The 13808-nt window shown below is 42.1% G+C and overlaps 1 protein-coding gene across 2 annotated transcripts in view; it reads left to right on the plus strand.

The window, feature by feature from the left end:
- Positions 1-1855: 1855 nt before the first annotated feature.
- The window catches only part of IL1RAPL1 (interleukin 1 receptor accessory protein like 1), a 706285-nt gene continuing 694332 nt past the window's right edge, over positions 1856-13808 (plus strand). The window contains exons 1-2 of one of the 2 annotated variants that reach the window (XM_050333305.1): positions 1856-2696; positions 4056-4976. The gene's annotated coding sequence lies outside the window, so the exon portion shown is untranslated. The remainder of the gene's footprint in view (positions 2697-4055; positions 4977-13808) is intronic. The other variant, XM_050333304.1, reaches the window with a different exon arrangement.

A 13808-nucleotide genomic window follows, 5' to 3' on the forward strand; every position in this document is an offset into this window, starting at 1 on the left:
GACTTGGTTATCAGTGGAAGAGAAATCTGTACAGCACTAGGAACTGAAGGTAAATATGCCTTAGCTTTAGCCCCAAGTACCTCCTTCCTACTCTCTGCCCATTGCAGAGCACAAACAGCCTCAAGCATTTGTTGCTCTGTCCAGGCACGCAGAACAGTCTTGAAGTGCCGTGGTGGAGGTGCCTGTGCTGGAAGTCTGTTGTAGCACCTCCATGGTGAGAAAGCAGCTCTCCCAAAAAATAATGTTGAGAATCAAAGTTGGGAGCCCCTCTCTCTTTCCCTCCCTCTCACTCTGTCAAACAGCTAGGATGCCTGGGTGTCTAAATCAAGCACCCAAACCAGCTCTCTAAAGTAGATGGTATGAGTCATTTAGCTAACTTAAAATGCCCTGTACTGATCCACAAAGAGAATCCCATGAAGTTTTTCTGTCTCTTTTACCTGCCCACGCATATGGATCACTCATCATAGTAGTATCTGAATGGCTGGTTTAACCAGTCACATTAATTTTCGTGGTTTAACACTGAATTTTGACTACTGGTTGCTGCATTCATTTCTAGTTTCTTCTATTTTTCGTCCAGCATGAAGAATGTCATTATATTATCATAGGGAGAGGTGGGGTGGGGTGTGAGCAAGTTCCACAAATTCTGCAACAGCTCCCACCTTTCCACCGACTCTGCATGGCACTTTATCTGCCTATTGATAATCCTTTATCATGTTCTGTAATAAAATCACATTCTCCCACATGCTGCTTTTTCTTTTCTCTTTTTAAGATATTGGGGGTTTAACAACTGGTGCAGTTCGAATTCTTGTCTGTGGCCCTAAAAGGAGGCCGCAATGGATTAAGAACGTTGCCTGGTCTTTCTGTCTCCCTGTTTTGGAGAATACCGTTTACATAGACATAAATATGAACAGTTACTTATCTGTTTATCTTACACTGCTCAGATATTTCCTGCTTCTCTATACTCCCACCCCATACAACAGGTTGTAAGAGTACAAAATTCCTCTGACCCAATCACGTACCTACTGAGAGGCAACTCTGTCTCTCTCTTCCCTGTGAGTGTGCACCTGCAGGACTAATGATATGGAAGAAAGGGTGCCTAATCCCTTGCACCTTTGTGCAGAAATGGGATCAAATTTATTGGGGGAGTGTCAAAATTTGAGAGTTATGTTTTATAGAACATTTGTTTTGTATAATAAATATCTGCAAATGACTATTTATTTCATGAAGTAATTAACATTCCTAATTAGATGCACCTTGCAGCTGCTGTTAATCTTAATTGGCAATAATGCAGTTACATTTTGATACATATCTTCGGAAGAGTTACAGAAGAGAAGGGGAAAAAAAAAAAAAAAGACAAAAATCTGAAGGGAAGGAAATAAAACTGTTCCCACACAGTTCAGAGAGTTCGCACAAAGAAGATCCCATGGCAACAGCGAGGCCCACAGTTTGCCTTATAAAAATCCAAGAATAGATAATGTATCATCTCTCCTAAAACACTTCGCTTCGGAAACCGGAGGGGAAGGTGGGGAGGAAAATAAAATAAAGCACAAGAGGCGAAGAGAAGCTGGGTGACCCCCGCGCGTGTCGCGTTCATCCCCCCGTGCCCCTGCCCTGCCCCAGCCGCGTCCCGGGCGGGCGCGCAGCGCTGCGGGCAGAAGCGGCGCGGGAGGCGGGCGGCGCCGGGGCGGAGGGAGGGAGGGAGGCCCCGCCACCCAGGAGTTTCTCCAGGATCCCTTCCGAAGGGCCCTCCCCCGCCGGCTCCCCCCGGCACGGTCCCTCCTGCGGAGCGGCGAGTGCGGCGCTGTCCATCGGGGGGCAGTGCCGGCCCCTTCCTGCCGGCCCGGCGGAGGGCGCGTTCCGCCGAGCGAGCCAGCGCGTCTCGTAGGAACACAGGGATCGTCTATGCACTGCAGTTTCTCTCGCCTCTCTCTCTCCCTCCCTCCCTCTCTCTCTTCCTCTGCTCCCGAGGATATTTTGGGTGGATTGTGGTTATCAATCAAGACCTCCTCTTCTTTGCTGATCACTTGTCATTTTCACCGGGGATTAGTATCGTTCGGGGCAAGCGGACAACTGATTTTTTTTTTTTTTTTATTTTCCTTTCTTCTTTTCCGCGTCTGGAGAATTTCCACCCCCCACAAACCTCCCCCTCCCCCTTTTTTTGGTGCTGTTGTCTTTTTTTTTTTTTTTTTCTTTGAGCTGCGGTGCGGGTGCTAGGACCCGGCGAGCACCCTCCCCTCGGCCCCCCCCGGCAGCGCTTTCCCAGCACCAGGAAGCCTCTCCGGACCGTCGCTCGCCGGATACTTGTGCGGGAAGCCGGGATCCGGCCCTCGACGGCGCGCTGGGCGCGGAGCTGCCCGCGGGCAGCGCGGGGGCCCCCAGGTCGGCCGCCCCTTCCTCCTCCCCCCCAGCCGCACCTGGATGGTACCTCCCGCCGGCGACGCGGGCACTTTCTGAACTAGGAAGGAAGGGGCGACTCGGGGGGGGGCGGGGGGGGCCGCCGAAGTCTGTATGGAATTACCTGCGCCCGCGGCGGAGCTGGCAGCGGTGGATGGATGGGCGCCGCGTCCGCGGCACTCGCGGCCAGCTCAGCCCCAGGAGTAAACACGGGGCTTCTCCGGCCGAGTGCGCAGTGTGGTGACCGGCACTCGCCTCGCTGACTGATCGCACCGGAGGGATATTTCGGGAGACTCCTGTGGGTAAGGTCATTTTCTCCCGGCAAAAGCCCGGCATTGCTAAACTTGGTGGCGGGTGACTGAAATGGGCACTTTCGGGATTGCTGCATTAGCCTGATGCGAGGGGGCTCCAGCCGCTATTGGCAGTTAAGTGGAATAACTGCAGTAGGTCTTTTGGTGAGTGCTTTCTGCGATTAAAAAAAAAAAAAATTAAAAATCTCCTCCCTTCTTCATGCACCCTCTGGATTTGGGGGAGTACTGTAAAAGCAAGGAGTCTTTCTTTGTCCCCTTTTTTTTTATTATTTTTTTTTTTAATTTGCCCTGTTGTAATGTATTTGACTGAAAAGGGTATGTGGTAGTAAAGAAGCTCTCCGTGATGGAATCTAATTAATATGAGCTCGAAGCCCATCCGCTGATTAAATAAATGTTTCCAACTCTGTGCAGTGTTCTGCTGCATTTCATAGCTGCAATGGAGGTAGAGAAATCCTGCTCTTCAAGTTGTTAAACTTTAAGGTGGTGATCCTTATTGATCGTGGTACGTTGTACTGGTGCTAAAGGGGTTAAATGCCATTGGTAATTTGGGATTACAACTGTTCCTGCAAGGAAATTATAAACTGAGGGACAGTAAGGACAAAAACCCCCTCAGCTTGATAGTAGAGAAATACCGTAAATGTCACTAGCCTGAAAATTTCTCATCCAGGTGCTCTTACAAAATGTATTTTTTTTCACCCAATAACTTACCTACTGAAACCTCAGACCACGTGTATGGGAGTTGGAAGATGTGCAAACAGAGATGCTATCTTCGGTATTTCATACATACATGCATCTGGCTGAGGGACTGTGTGGGAATTCATTCCTGTTACTTGTGGTGTGAAGCGAGACAGGGAGAACAAGGAAAGAAAAGATCATCTTAGGAACAGAAGCGAGAAAGGGAACCACTTCAGCCTTTAAAGATTTAAAGGGATCCGAGCAATGCACATTAGTAATCTTCCTCTGCTAAATCAGTTCTGATAAGAAGGAATGGGGGAAGGTTGAGGGAATCGATAGTGATGACGTTGTGCAGTGCAATGCACTGCAATGCTAAAGTTACATGGTGTGTGCGAAAATATGTACCCTTATGTACTGCTGGTGGGTTCATGCATAATGGATGGAAGAAGATATGCAGATCTGTCTGTAGGAAGATGGATGTGTTTGTGCAAAGACGGCGATTATGTAACTTGATTACATCAGTGGCATCAGTCGCCGATAGTGGAATAATATGCTCCTATAGCGTATCGATCACTTGGGTTAACTTTGAGGCGCTCCCGGCAGCGGGGGATGGAGACCTGGGCAGAGGAGGGGAGATCCTTGCTCAGCTCCTGACAAGGGGTTTGCCTCTTGCAGGCTGCCTTTTGCATCAGCGTGCTGCTGGCGGAGTTTCCCCGGGACAGGGAGTTCACGGAGGAGGAGGAGGAGGCTGCCGAGGCGCTGGTTCAGCCACACCCGGGGAGAGGGCTCCCGAAGAGCCCCGGCAAGGCTGCACAATGGTCCCATTGAGCAGCCCCGGCTGCGCGCTCCTCGGCAAGGTCACACCGCAACCTGGAACTTCGGTGCATGGCAACAGCTGAGCGGAGGAGGAACAAAGCCGAAATTAAAATTGATTCTCCTCCTCCCCCCCCCTCGCCGTCGCCTACCTCCAAGCGCGTCGTTCTGCTGACCCCTCTTCCAGTGCACTGCTGCCGCTTCGCCCCGAGTGTGCGCGCCCGGCATAGACAGCGGTGTCTCTCTCTCCGGGTGTGCAGTGACTGCCTCACAGCTTTGGCAGGGTGCTGCTTCAGCGTGTTAGAGTACAGCGTGACTGACTTGAGGAAAAAGTATTGTCAGATACAACAGCCTAATATACCTGTTAGATTTACAGGAAGCTAAAAGGTGGTCCATTAGCACATCTCAAGCCTCTCAGAAGCGAGGAGGTGAAGAGCAAAGGTGTAACAGGAGCCCCATCTGTTTAACTCTGATAGAGTATTTTAGCAAATTGTCCAGAAAGATAATAGTATCAAGATATGCCTTAATACCTGTTTTAGAATCCTGAATCACTTTTCCTATCTGTTCAGGGGGAGGAGGAGGAAGAACACTCCTTGAAGCTCACAAAGGCACTACTGAGGCCCCATACCTCTAACAGATGTATTTTCTGAAAACTGTAAGCCTGATGAAATCTTAACTCAGCTGAAATGAGTGATCTTATCATCACTGACCTATGTCCTTCCCCACTTCACTCTGAATCCATTCTAACAAAATGCCACTAAAATACTTTTCAGTTAAGAAGAGGTGAGAGCAGAGTGAGTTTTACATCTCTTGATAAACTTATCTTCACATACCTACTAGATTTAATGCACTATCAAACTCATGGTAATTTTACCCTACAACTAGCCTGAAAAACAATTTTCTATGCTTCCCTGGAAACATCAGTATTTTAAAGTTGGTTCACCATTAGTTCCTGACTATTTTCATATTTCTGGAGGATAAGTCTGGGCAAGCACTAATAAATCCTGCTAATGTAGTTTAGAGTTTGACATTCGTAGAATATACTGAGTAAATTGGAAAAAAAAGAATGTGAAGTTAACTCTGTTTCCATCCTTCAGGGGTCAGAATAACACTATGGCAACTCCTATGCATTGCTACAGCTCTTATAATTTTCAGACATGTCCATGGCATACTCTGTTCCGCCACACATAATTATAGGCATGCTCTTTCTATTGATTCCTTAAAAGACCCCTTGTGACACACAGGCTACATACCTGTACCACCCATCTTAAAGGAAAGCGCATTTGTCTACAGAAGGTGTTATAAAACTGGTGGTGTAAAAGAGTAGGCATTGACAGTGTGGGAATGTATCACATGGTACATGTAAACTGGCATGCAGCATACAAGGATTTGCAAATTCAGGATAATAGAGAGTAGTAAGGAACCAAGTTTTATTTATAGATTAATTTTATTGTTGTAGTTAGCAATACCTGCTCTGTAAAAATAGAGGGTTTCAGCTGCTATCCAATATCTGTTCAGTTTGCACCAGATGTAGCTTCTTTGAGAGGAAACTCGTTGCTGAAGTAAAGCTGTAAATCACTCGGACAAATGAAGAAAAAATGTGAAGAGAAATATTTACATAAAACATTCCCAGGCTTCAAATCTCAGACCACTGAAGGCAGTGAGAGTTTTGCCACCCACTCCTTGCGGTTGCTGGAGAGCTGGCTTTTAAACAGCAGTGCATGAAGAATAATCTCAGTGCCTTGCTCTGAAAGAGCAGGCTTCTGACTGTCATTATCACTGAAGACAGTAGACTTGTTTTACTGCTGATAGGAAAATCTGAAACATACAGGGCAGATCTTAATGAAGCTTTTTTACTATTGGCTGCTGTTCTTGTAATGTATTCAGAGTACTTTCTGTAGCTATTATGTTGAACCCATGTATTAGAAAACAAACAAACAAAAGAAAGGATAACCGACTGAGGTTTTCCTTCAGTGTATTTGCACTTACAGAGGAGCTTTTGGATATACTTGTGTGTTTCATAACAGCTGATCTTCAGTGGCTGGGAATCTTTTTATTTTTATAGTGCAAACTACGTGATAATATATGGCAGTTGAGACATCCAAGCTCTGATTAATATGATTAAAAGCTAGCAACTTATCTAGTGGTGCTGAAGTTGTAAAGTTTAATTATAGAGACACCATTTGCACAGCTATAGGTAAGGTTGTGTCAGCATTTCTATTATAAACCTTGTCTTGTTTCCATCCGTTGTGTCAGGGGTCCATGAAATAAGAAGAATCCACAGTAGAGACCATAATGGCTATTTTAGGTTACTGTCATGGCCTGTCAGGTTAGTAATTCATGTGTTTCTCTAAGTCTTTATATGAATGTCTACAGCAGCACCAAAGCAGCCATTATGCTTTATCAGTTCAAGTGTATGCTTCTTTTTTTTTTAATGTAATTAAATAGGAGGTGATAGACCACGGTGACTCAGGGGATCATTTAATGTGTCATTTTTTTATGCACTTTCATATTGTTTTCATACTCCTAAAACAAAAACAGATAAAATACAGCAATGAATTCTACCTGTGGCAGCTTAAAATTAATGCACAGTTAGGTGAAAGCTCTTTTGAGGGGCGGGGAGGAAGGAGGGAAAAATGAAGATGAAAGCTTGTGGGTTTTTAATGTTAATATTCCAGCTTTGCATATTCCCCTGAGGTAGTCACATATGGAATTCCATCCTGCAGAAAGGGAAAATCCTGTGATATTTGCCAAAGCTCTGTAAGATCAGGGCAAGGAAATCAGGTAGTGCTGGTTCTCTGTTTAAACACTGAGTACTCTGTTTTTCTAGGTCTCACTGTACCTGTGTATTATAGGCACTCCTGGGTCATTTCATGGTGTTATACAGCACGATATTTATGCCTCAATAACTAGGTCTGAACAAATGAATCAAGGGTGTCAGTCTTACTGCTTCATGTTCTTAGAAATTTCATGTTTATAAGAACAGCACACAAACATACAGTAATCTTTCAATGGTCACAGCATCAACTGCAGCAAAGATTTTTTAAATTGGAAATGAAGTAGGAGAAAGGGAGAAAATTAAAACATGGAGATTTTTGCCAATGCAGGAGAGACTATTTCCTTTTTGTTTGTTTGTTTGTTTTGTTTGTTTGTTTTGTTTTGTTTGGTTTTTTGTTTTTGCTTTTGGGAATAATTTAGGAAATTCACAGTGTAGCTTCTGAAAAGAGATACAGAAACTTAATTCATGTGTCAACAAGATCTATACAAGTCTATACAATCAACAGGCAGACAATGGGTAGTGCTACTTGGAGATTGGATGGCTAGTAGCATCAGAAAGTTTTCTGTTCTTTGGTCCTTCACAGCTCTCCACGATGAACAGAGCATTGTAAAAGAGGAAGAAGATGGAGACTAGCAGAATGGGATAAAAAGGGAGCAGAAAAACATATAAAAAATACAGACAATGGTGAAGTATCTACTCTCTCTTCAGAGATGGAATATATTTCTATATTCCTCTCGTCTGTTCTTTACTAGTGAAACCCAGATACTTAAAGTTACTGCAGTTCCCAACTCCCACTGCTCTATTTTTTTTTTGAGAATCCTTAAACTCTTCAGTGTGAGGGTCATCACCTTTTTGTTCTCATGCCTGTTTTCAGTCACACAAAGAGAAATGAGACTGTGATCTCTCAGTTGAGGTAACTTGAGGTGCTTCTCCATAAAATAATAAATTAGTGGCAGGAACATGAGAGAAAGAATGTCTGCTGTTAGTTGAAAAGACTGATAATTTACACAAATCAAATTTTCCTCTGACAAAGCATAAACCTTAGAATTTTCAAAAATGTCACAATGCTCTTATGAGACTGCCACTTAAAAACCTCGTGCAACTGCCACATAAAACCTCAATATCTCAGTTCCTCTATTAAATTCCACTTAGTAATGTGTGTGCTTGGAGTGTCAGTAGCAATTTCTACTCAATCCCAACCAGAAGACTGTTTCAAGGAAAATAAAGTCATAGTGTGCATCTGTTGTTATGTGCAGGGAGAAGTTTCTGCTGGTGAGGTTAGGAGTGAGCTTAACTGGCTGTGGCCTGTCTGTGTTCCCAGACCAGTTGCCTCAGACTGAGAATTGCTGTGCCTGAATGGTGTAAGGGACCTGCATATATATTGTCCCTGCCTACATCCATTTGACAGTGCACCTTTACTGGATTTGACTCTGAGCTCAGATCATACGCCTCAGGGATAATTCCTACACCAAGAAGATCTGTCGGTATGATGGAAGCCTTGGGATGGAGCCACAATGTCTGCACAGGAATGTGTTTGGCCAGGATGCTTTTGTGTGGCACTGATCCCTGGCAACAATTTTAGCCCTGTGTCTGTCAGGTTGCTGTTCAGTGCACAGAATTTCAGGATGGCAGCAGAGCACAGCTGTTACCATATAGCACCTTGGCATTTTGCATCCTCAACTTTTCTTGAATGCTTTCTGGCTGTCTCCTCCCACATTAAAACTTCCCTCCCCTTGGCCCCCCGGAAATCTTACCTTTGCTCATTTTAGAATAGCCTAACTGGAAATACATGGCATTTCCTTTTCAGCAAACTCTGCATATGGTGGAGAAATGTGTGTTTGTGTATCAGTTTGTCAGTAAGGTCTGCACATACTGTATACACAGAGTTTATTTTGTTTAATATCTCATACAAAGGAGACAAGGCCTGTGAACTTTCTACTAGACATTTTTGGGGGGTTCCCGTAGCTGAAGGTGGTGTGCTTACACCAATGCAGAATCAGGTTTGCTGATTGGCACTGTCTCTCTGCCCATACATACATATTTAGTTATCACAGAATCATAGAATCCTAGAATATATAAGTTGGAAGGGACTCATCAGTTTTATCGAGTCCAGCTCCTGGCCCTGCACAGGACAGCCTCAAGAGTCACTCCATGTGCCTAAGGGCATTGTCCAAACACTTCTTGAACTCCTTCACACTTGGTGCTGTGACCACTTCCCTGGGGAGCCTGTTCCAGTGCCCAAATACCCTGTGGGTGAAAAACGTTTTCCTGATATCTAATCTAAACCTCCCCTGACTCAGCTTTATGCCATTTTTTCGAGTCCTGTCACTGGTCTTGAGAGTGAAGAGGTCGGTAGCTGTCCCTCCTCTTCCCCTCACAAGGAAGTTGTAACTGCAGTGAGGTCTCCCCTCAGTCTCCTCACAGGCTGAAGCAGATCAAGTGCCCTCAGCTGCTCCTCAAACAGCTTCCCCTCAAGGCCCTTCACCATCCTTGTGGCTCTCCTTTGGATGCTCTCTAGTAGCTTAATGTATACATTTAGGGATCATTTTTGTAGTTTGTCACTAGAGAAGAGTTATGTACACGTACATATGCCCAAATACATACACCTGCTTATGTGTGTCCTTACCTGTGTCTTTACTGACATACTGGCATTTACTCATGTGTGTACACAGAGAAAGACTGAAACCAAGCCCTAAAGAGGAAGTACTCTAGTTATTTCTTACTCTAAATGTAGGAAACAAAGCATCGTTCAAACATACCATGAGATGGTAGCTGGAGTTGGGGGTCGATTTAATATTAATATATTTTTTAATGATCTGTAAATGCAACTTCTTTGAAGACAACACAATTTTTTTTTTGGAATGCTAAAGGAGAAACCTACTTTGAAAGGACTATCAGAGATCACCACTAGGGCTATATGGTATCTTCTGTAATTTTAGAAGTATACATGATAAAACTTTGGAAGATACAATCTGAATCTTTAGTGGGTACCTTTCCAACAGAACACATACTATCAAAAATCTCTTGTCCATTGTTATGGAAAAGCTCAGTTTAGAATGTTTGCTCAGTTCATAGCAGAAGAAAGTTATATATATTATAAAAGACACGTAAGGCTTTATTTAGTAGTTTTTGTGTAACATTTAGCAACTGTTGACTTTCATATTCAGTATGAATAATGTGTCTGCCTGTGGCCACTTCTTATCCAGAAAACTATTAAGGAAGGAAGAAAGGACCAGAGAATGACAGCAAAATGAGAAGTCTTCCACATGTAAAGATTCCGATCGAAGGAAAGAGATGAAAGTTTTGTTTTATTTAGAAAAAAAAGAGGAAGATATGATGTGGTAGAACAAGTGATGCAGTAGGAAATACTGAAGGCTATTGAAAGATAGTATTGATTATCCTAATACTGTTTTCTGGACGACCAATAAAATTCAATCGTGAAAAAGTAAAAGAAATGGCTCCTTTACATAGTTTATTCAAATCCTTTGTCTCTTACTGGCAAGGGTACATTGAAGAAACAGCTCTAGTAGAATAGAATAGCTTGATAAAAACAAAATTTTAAAATTTTACATTGTAATGGATACCTAGTGAAGATTATCCACCTGTGTAACAGATCATTAGAAGGTTATCAGCCTGTGTACCCCAGTTATAGTGTAATCAGTGGATGTATGTGTCTGTGATTTCAGAAGTGTTAAAGAATGCTTCTTCCCAAGGATTTGTTACTGGCTTCCCTTGAAGGTCTACTGTCTTACTAGATGGGCTGTTTGTTTTTGTAACCATAGTTCTTCACTACTTGTTCATTTTACAAACACAGCAGTTATGGTACTGCTTAATAAAGATTTTATTAATGCTGACCGGGCAGCCTAATTTTGCTGTTTAAGTCCTCATTACTAAAGTCTTGATCCAAAACCCACTAAAGAGAATGGAAAGAAGCCCACTGCACTCAGTAGGTGTTGGATCAATTATCATCTAATTTCCTAATTTTGTCAATTTCTGTGAAAAAAAATTCATCCTGCTTATCTTTAATAGGTTAACATTGATTAGGAAATCTTGTAAACTTTAACAGAATTCAATAAAGCTTCACTATGTTATTGACATCATAAACTGTCTTATTTATTTCCATCATTTAAGGATATGCAACCCTCATATTTTGTTTCTTTATTGAAAAGAATGTCTATATTCTTAAAAAGTTGCCATACCATCCTTCTTCTCTGGTGCTGTCAGTTGCTGTGATGGGAAACTTGCAAAGCTCTTTAAAATCACTAAAAATATATGCAATATTAGGGTACATCCTGAGCTTATTAATCAAATTACAGATAATTTTCGATCTTTAGTTAGTTTAACTTATCCTCCTTCATATTTCTTCTTCAGTGCTTTAGATATAAATTAATGTATAATATATATTATATATAATAATGTATATTCTGTCAAAGGACAATCACATGGCTCAGTGGGCACTGTAGTTCTGCTTATGGCTGTTCACTTACAAGGAGTCTTCCTTAATTAGTGCTTTTTCTTGATTGTGTCCATTGGTAGTATCACTTAATGCTTAAAATTTTCATATTAGTTAATGCAATGTATATCTTTTATTTCTTTGGTGTCTGGAATCAGTCCCTTTCACTAGTTCCAAATATTCCTTCTCTGTAAAACTTTCCTAAATGTGTCAATGCTTCAGTGTCCTGTCTCTAAACTCTGAAAGATGTAAGCACCTTCTGTCTTCTTGCCTTTTTAAGTGTTTCATCTATTTATAATATTAACTCTTTGTTTAATATTTTTATTTTATTATGTATGAAGTAGGATTAGAGAAAAAGGTAATACCAAGTTCTTCTCCCTACCTCAGTGGAAATTCAATTTTTTGTCAGCCCTTGAAAATCATAGAAATTATTTACTTTTTTGCAGCCTTCAGAAAAGAAGTGATTTCCATTTTGGTTTGAGGGTAGATTTTTTAATATTTTCTATTTATTTAGTACTTAGATTTTGGGAGGATTGAATCAAAAGATACCATTTTAGACATAAAATTTTAATGAAAACATTTTCTTCTCAGTAGAAAATTAATCAGGGAATATAATTTCAGAGGACTTGATGCAAGTTCTTAGCAGAACAGGACTCTCAGCTAAGGTCTTTAGGTGCTAAATAATACAAATATGAAAATAGTACTGTGAGTCATAATACTGGGGGTGGCTGGGTCAGCTGCCTGTTTCCTAAATACTAATCAGTCTTTTTAATTTAAGATTACCTCACTATTCATCTTCTTCTTTTTCCATGTTGCCTGAATTAATTGCACATAAAATATGGATGGGCATGAATCAAAGGTAGCTTGTGTTTTCCCTTTTTGCCAGGGTTCAGGTGCAACCCATGTAGTTAACAGAACAAAAATGCTAATAGTAATAGGTCTTTCAGATGTTGATGCTGAACTTTGACCCCGTGTTTGCTCTTATTCATCAAATCTTAATGCAGTGCCCGGGGATTTGTGGGAAAGGCTGCTGTTGGTCTCAGTGTGTAGTGAATTAGATTTGTGAATCTTAAAGCGAGGTTCTCTTATTTCATGTGGTTCATCGCCTGTTGGTGCAGAGCCCTCACCTGCTGCACGCTCACAGGTACTGACTGCCTTTGGGAAGAGCAGCATTCCCTAAGGGAAGGATGAAGCAGGGCAGCTCCTGTTTCTCTGGGAGATAATCCCAGAGGTGAGGGGATCTTAGGTTTCGTACATGAAACCTCTGCTGTTTGTTCCAGGTCTTGTTACTGGAATTGACAAGCCGTGCTCAGTGCCATCCGCTGGGCTAATTCCAGCTGACGGCTTTCGACCACGGCTGGACCGCAGAGCTCCGTGGTGGCACTGGCGGCATTTCCCCATCTCAGGAATACCCCAGCCAGTGGGCTCCGTGCCCAGCACAACCTGTCGCCTGGAGACTCGTGGTTTCCATAGCTTTGCTTAATAGAAGACATTTTTGTCTGCTTGGAAGACACTTGTGTTTGCTGATTTGGAATAATACTAAGTGAAGCAAGGGTAAACCGATTTCACACAGAATCTCCTGTCAGAGCTCTGTGTTTCATCAAGAATGATCTTAGAGTAACTCCAGTGAATCTGGCTTGCCAGATTGAGTCCAAGATGAACCTTCAACATCGATATTATTGCATTAATTTTAATGAATAAAGATCACAGACGTATTACTTATTTAATTAACGCAGCAAAACCCATTGTCAGCAAGCAAAGAAGTTGTATTGCGTAGCTGCTCTAATACAATCAACAGGAGTATTCTTTATGGCTATGAGAATATAATTTTCATGTTAAAAAGCTTTGATGTTTCTTTAAATATCTAAAAATACAGGAAATGTATAAGGCTAGCCAGCCATCTCAAATACCTTGTATCAAAATGAACCCTTTAGTTTTAATTTGTGTTTATTTTGATGGGTTTTAAATAATTCTGATGTATATATACAAGCATACTTATAAGTTGAGCTATATGTGTATATACGTAACTTTTATTATAAAATCATAGGTGTTAATATTGAAAATATAACCATTATGTCATTTTCATATGTTACTTTTACCATTGTTGTCATTTTATTTGCACAGTTACAGGCTGTTTAACCATTAGAACTTTGCTTTTCTTGTGCTTTTCTGTCTGATTCAACTCACTGTGAGACAGAAAGTGCTCCTTTAATTAGTTGCTGTTGAATTCAGGAGCATTGTGTTGTACATTCATCTACTCCACCAAGACTCACCGTACAAAGTCTCACCTGCATGTCTGGTTTGGACCTACACATGCTTTTTCATCCAAACTCCTTCATGCCTTACCATGCGAGTTGCTTTAAAGTTTCTGCAAGTCAAGGAG

Source organism: Myiozetetes cayanensis, unplaced genomic scaffold (genome assembly GCF_022539395.1).
Source record: "Myiozetetes cayanensis isolate MyiCay16 unplaced genomic scaffold, myiCay2020 scf5-8, whole genome shotgun sequence".
Taxonomy (NCBI): domain Eukaryota; kingdom Metazoa; phylum Chordata; class Aves; order Passeriformes; family Tyrannidae; genus Myiozetetes; species Myiozetetes cayanensis.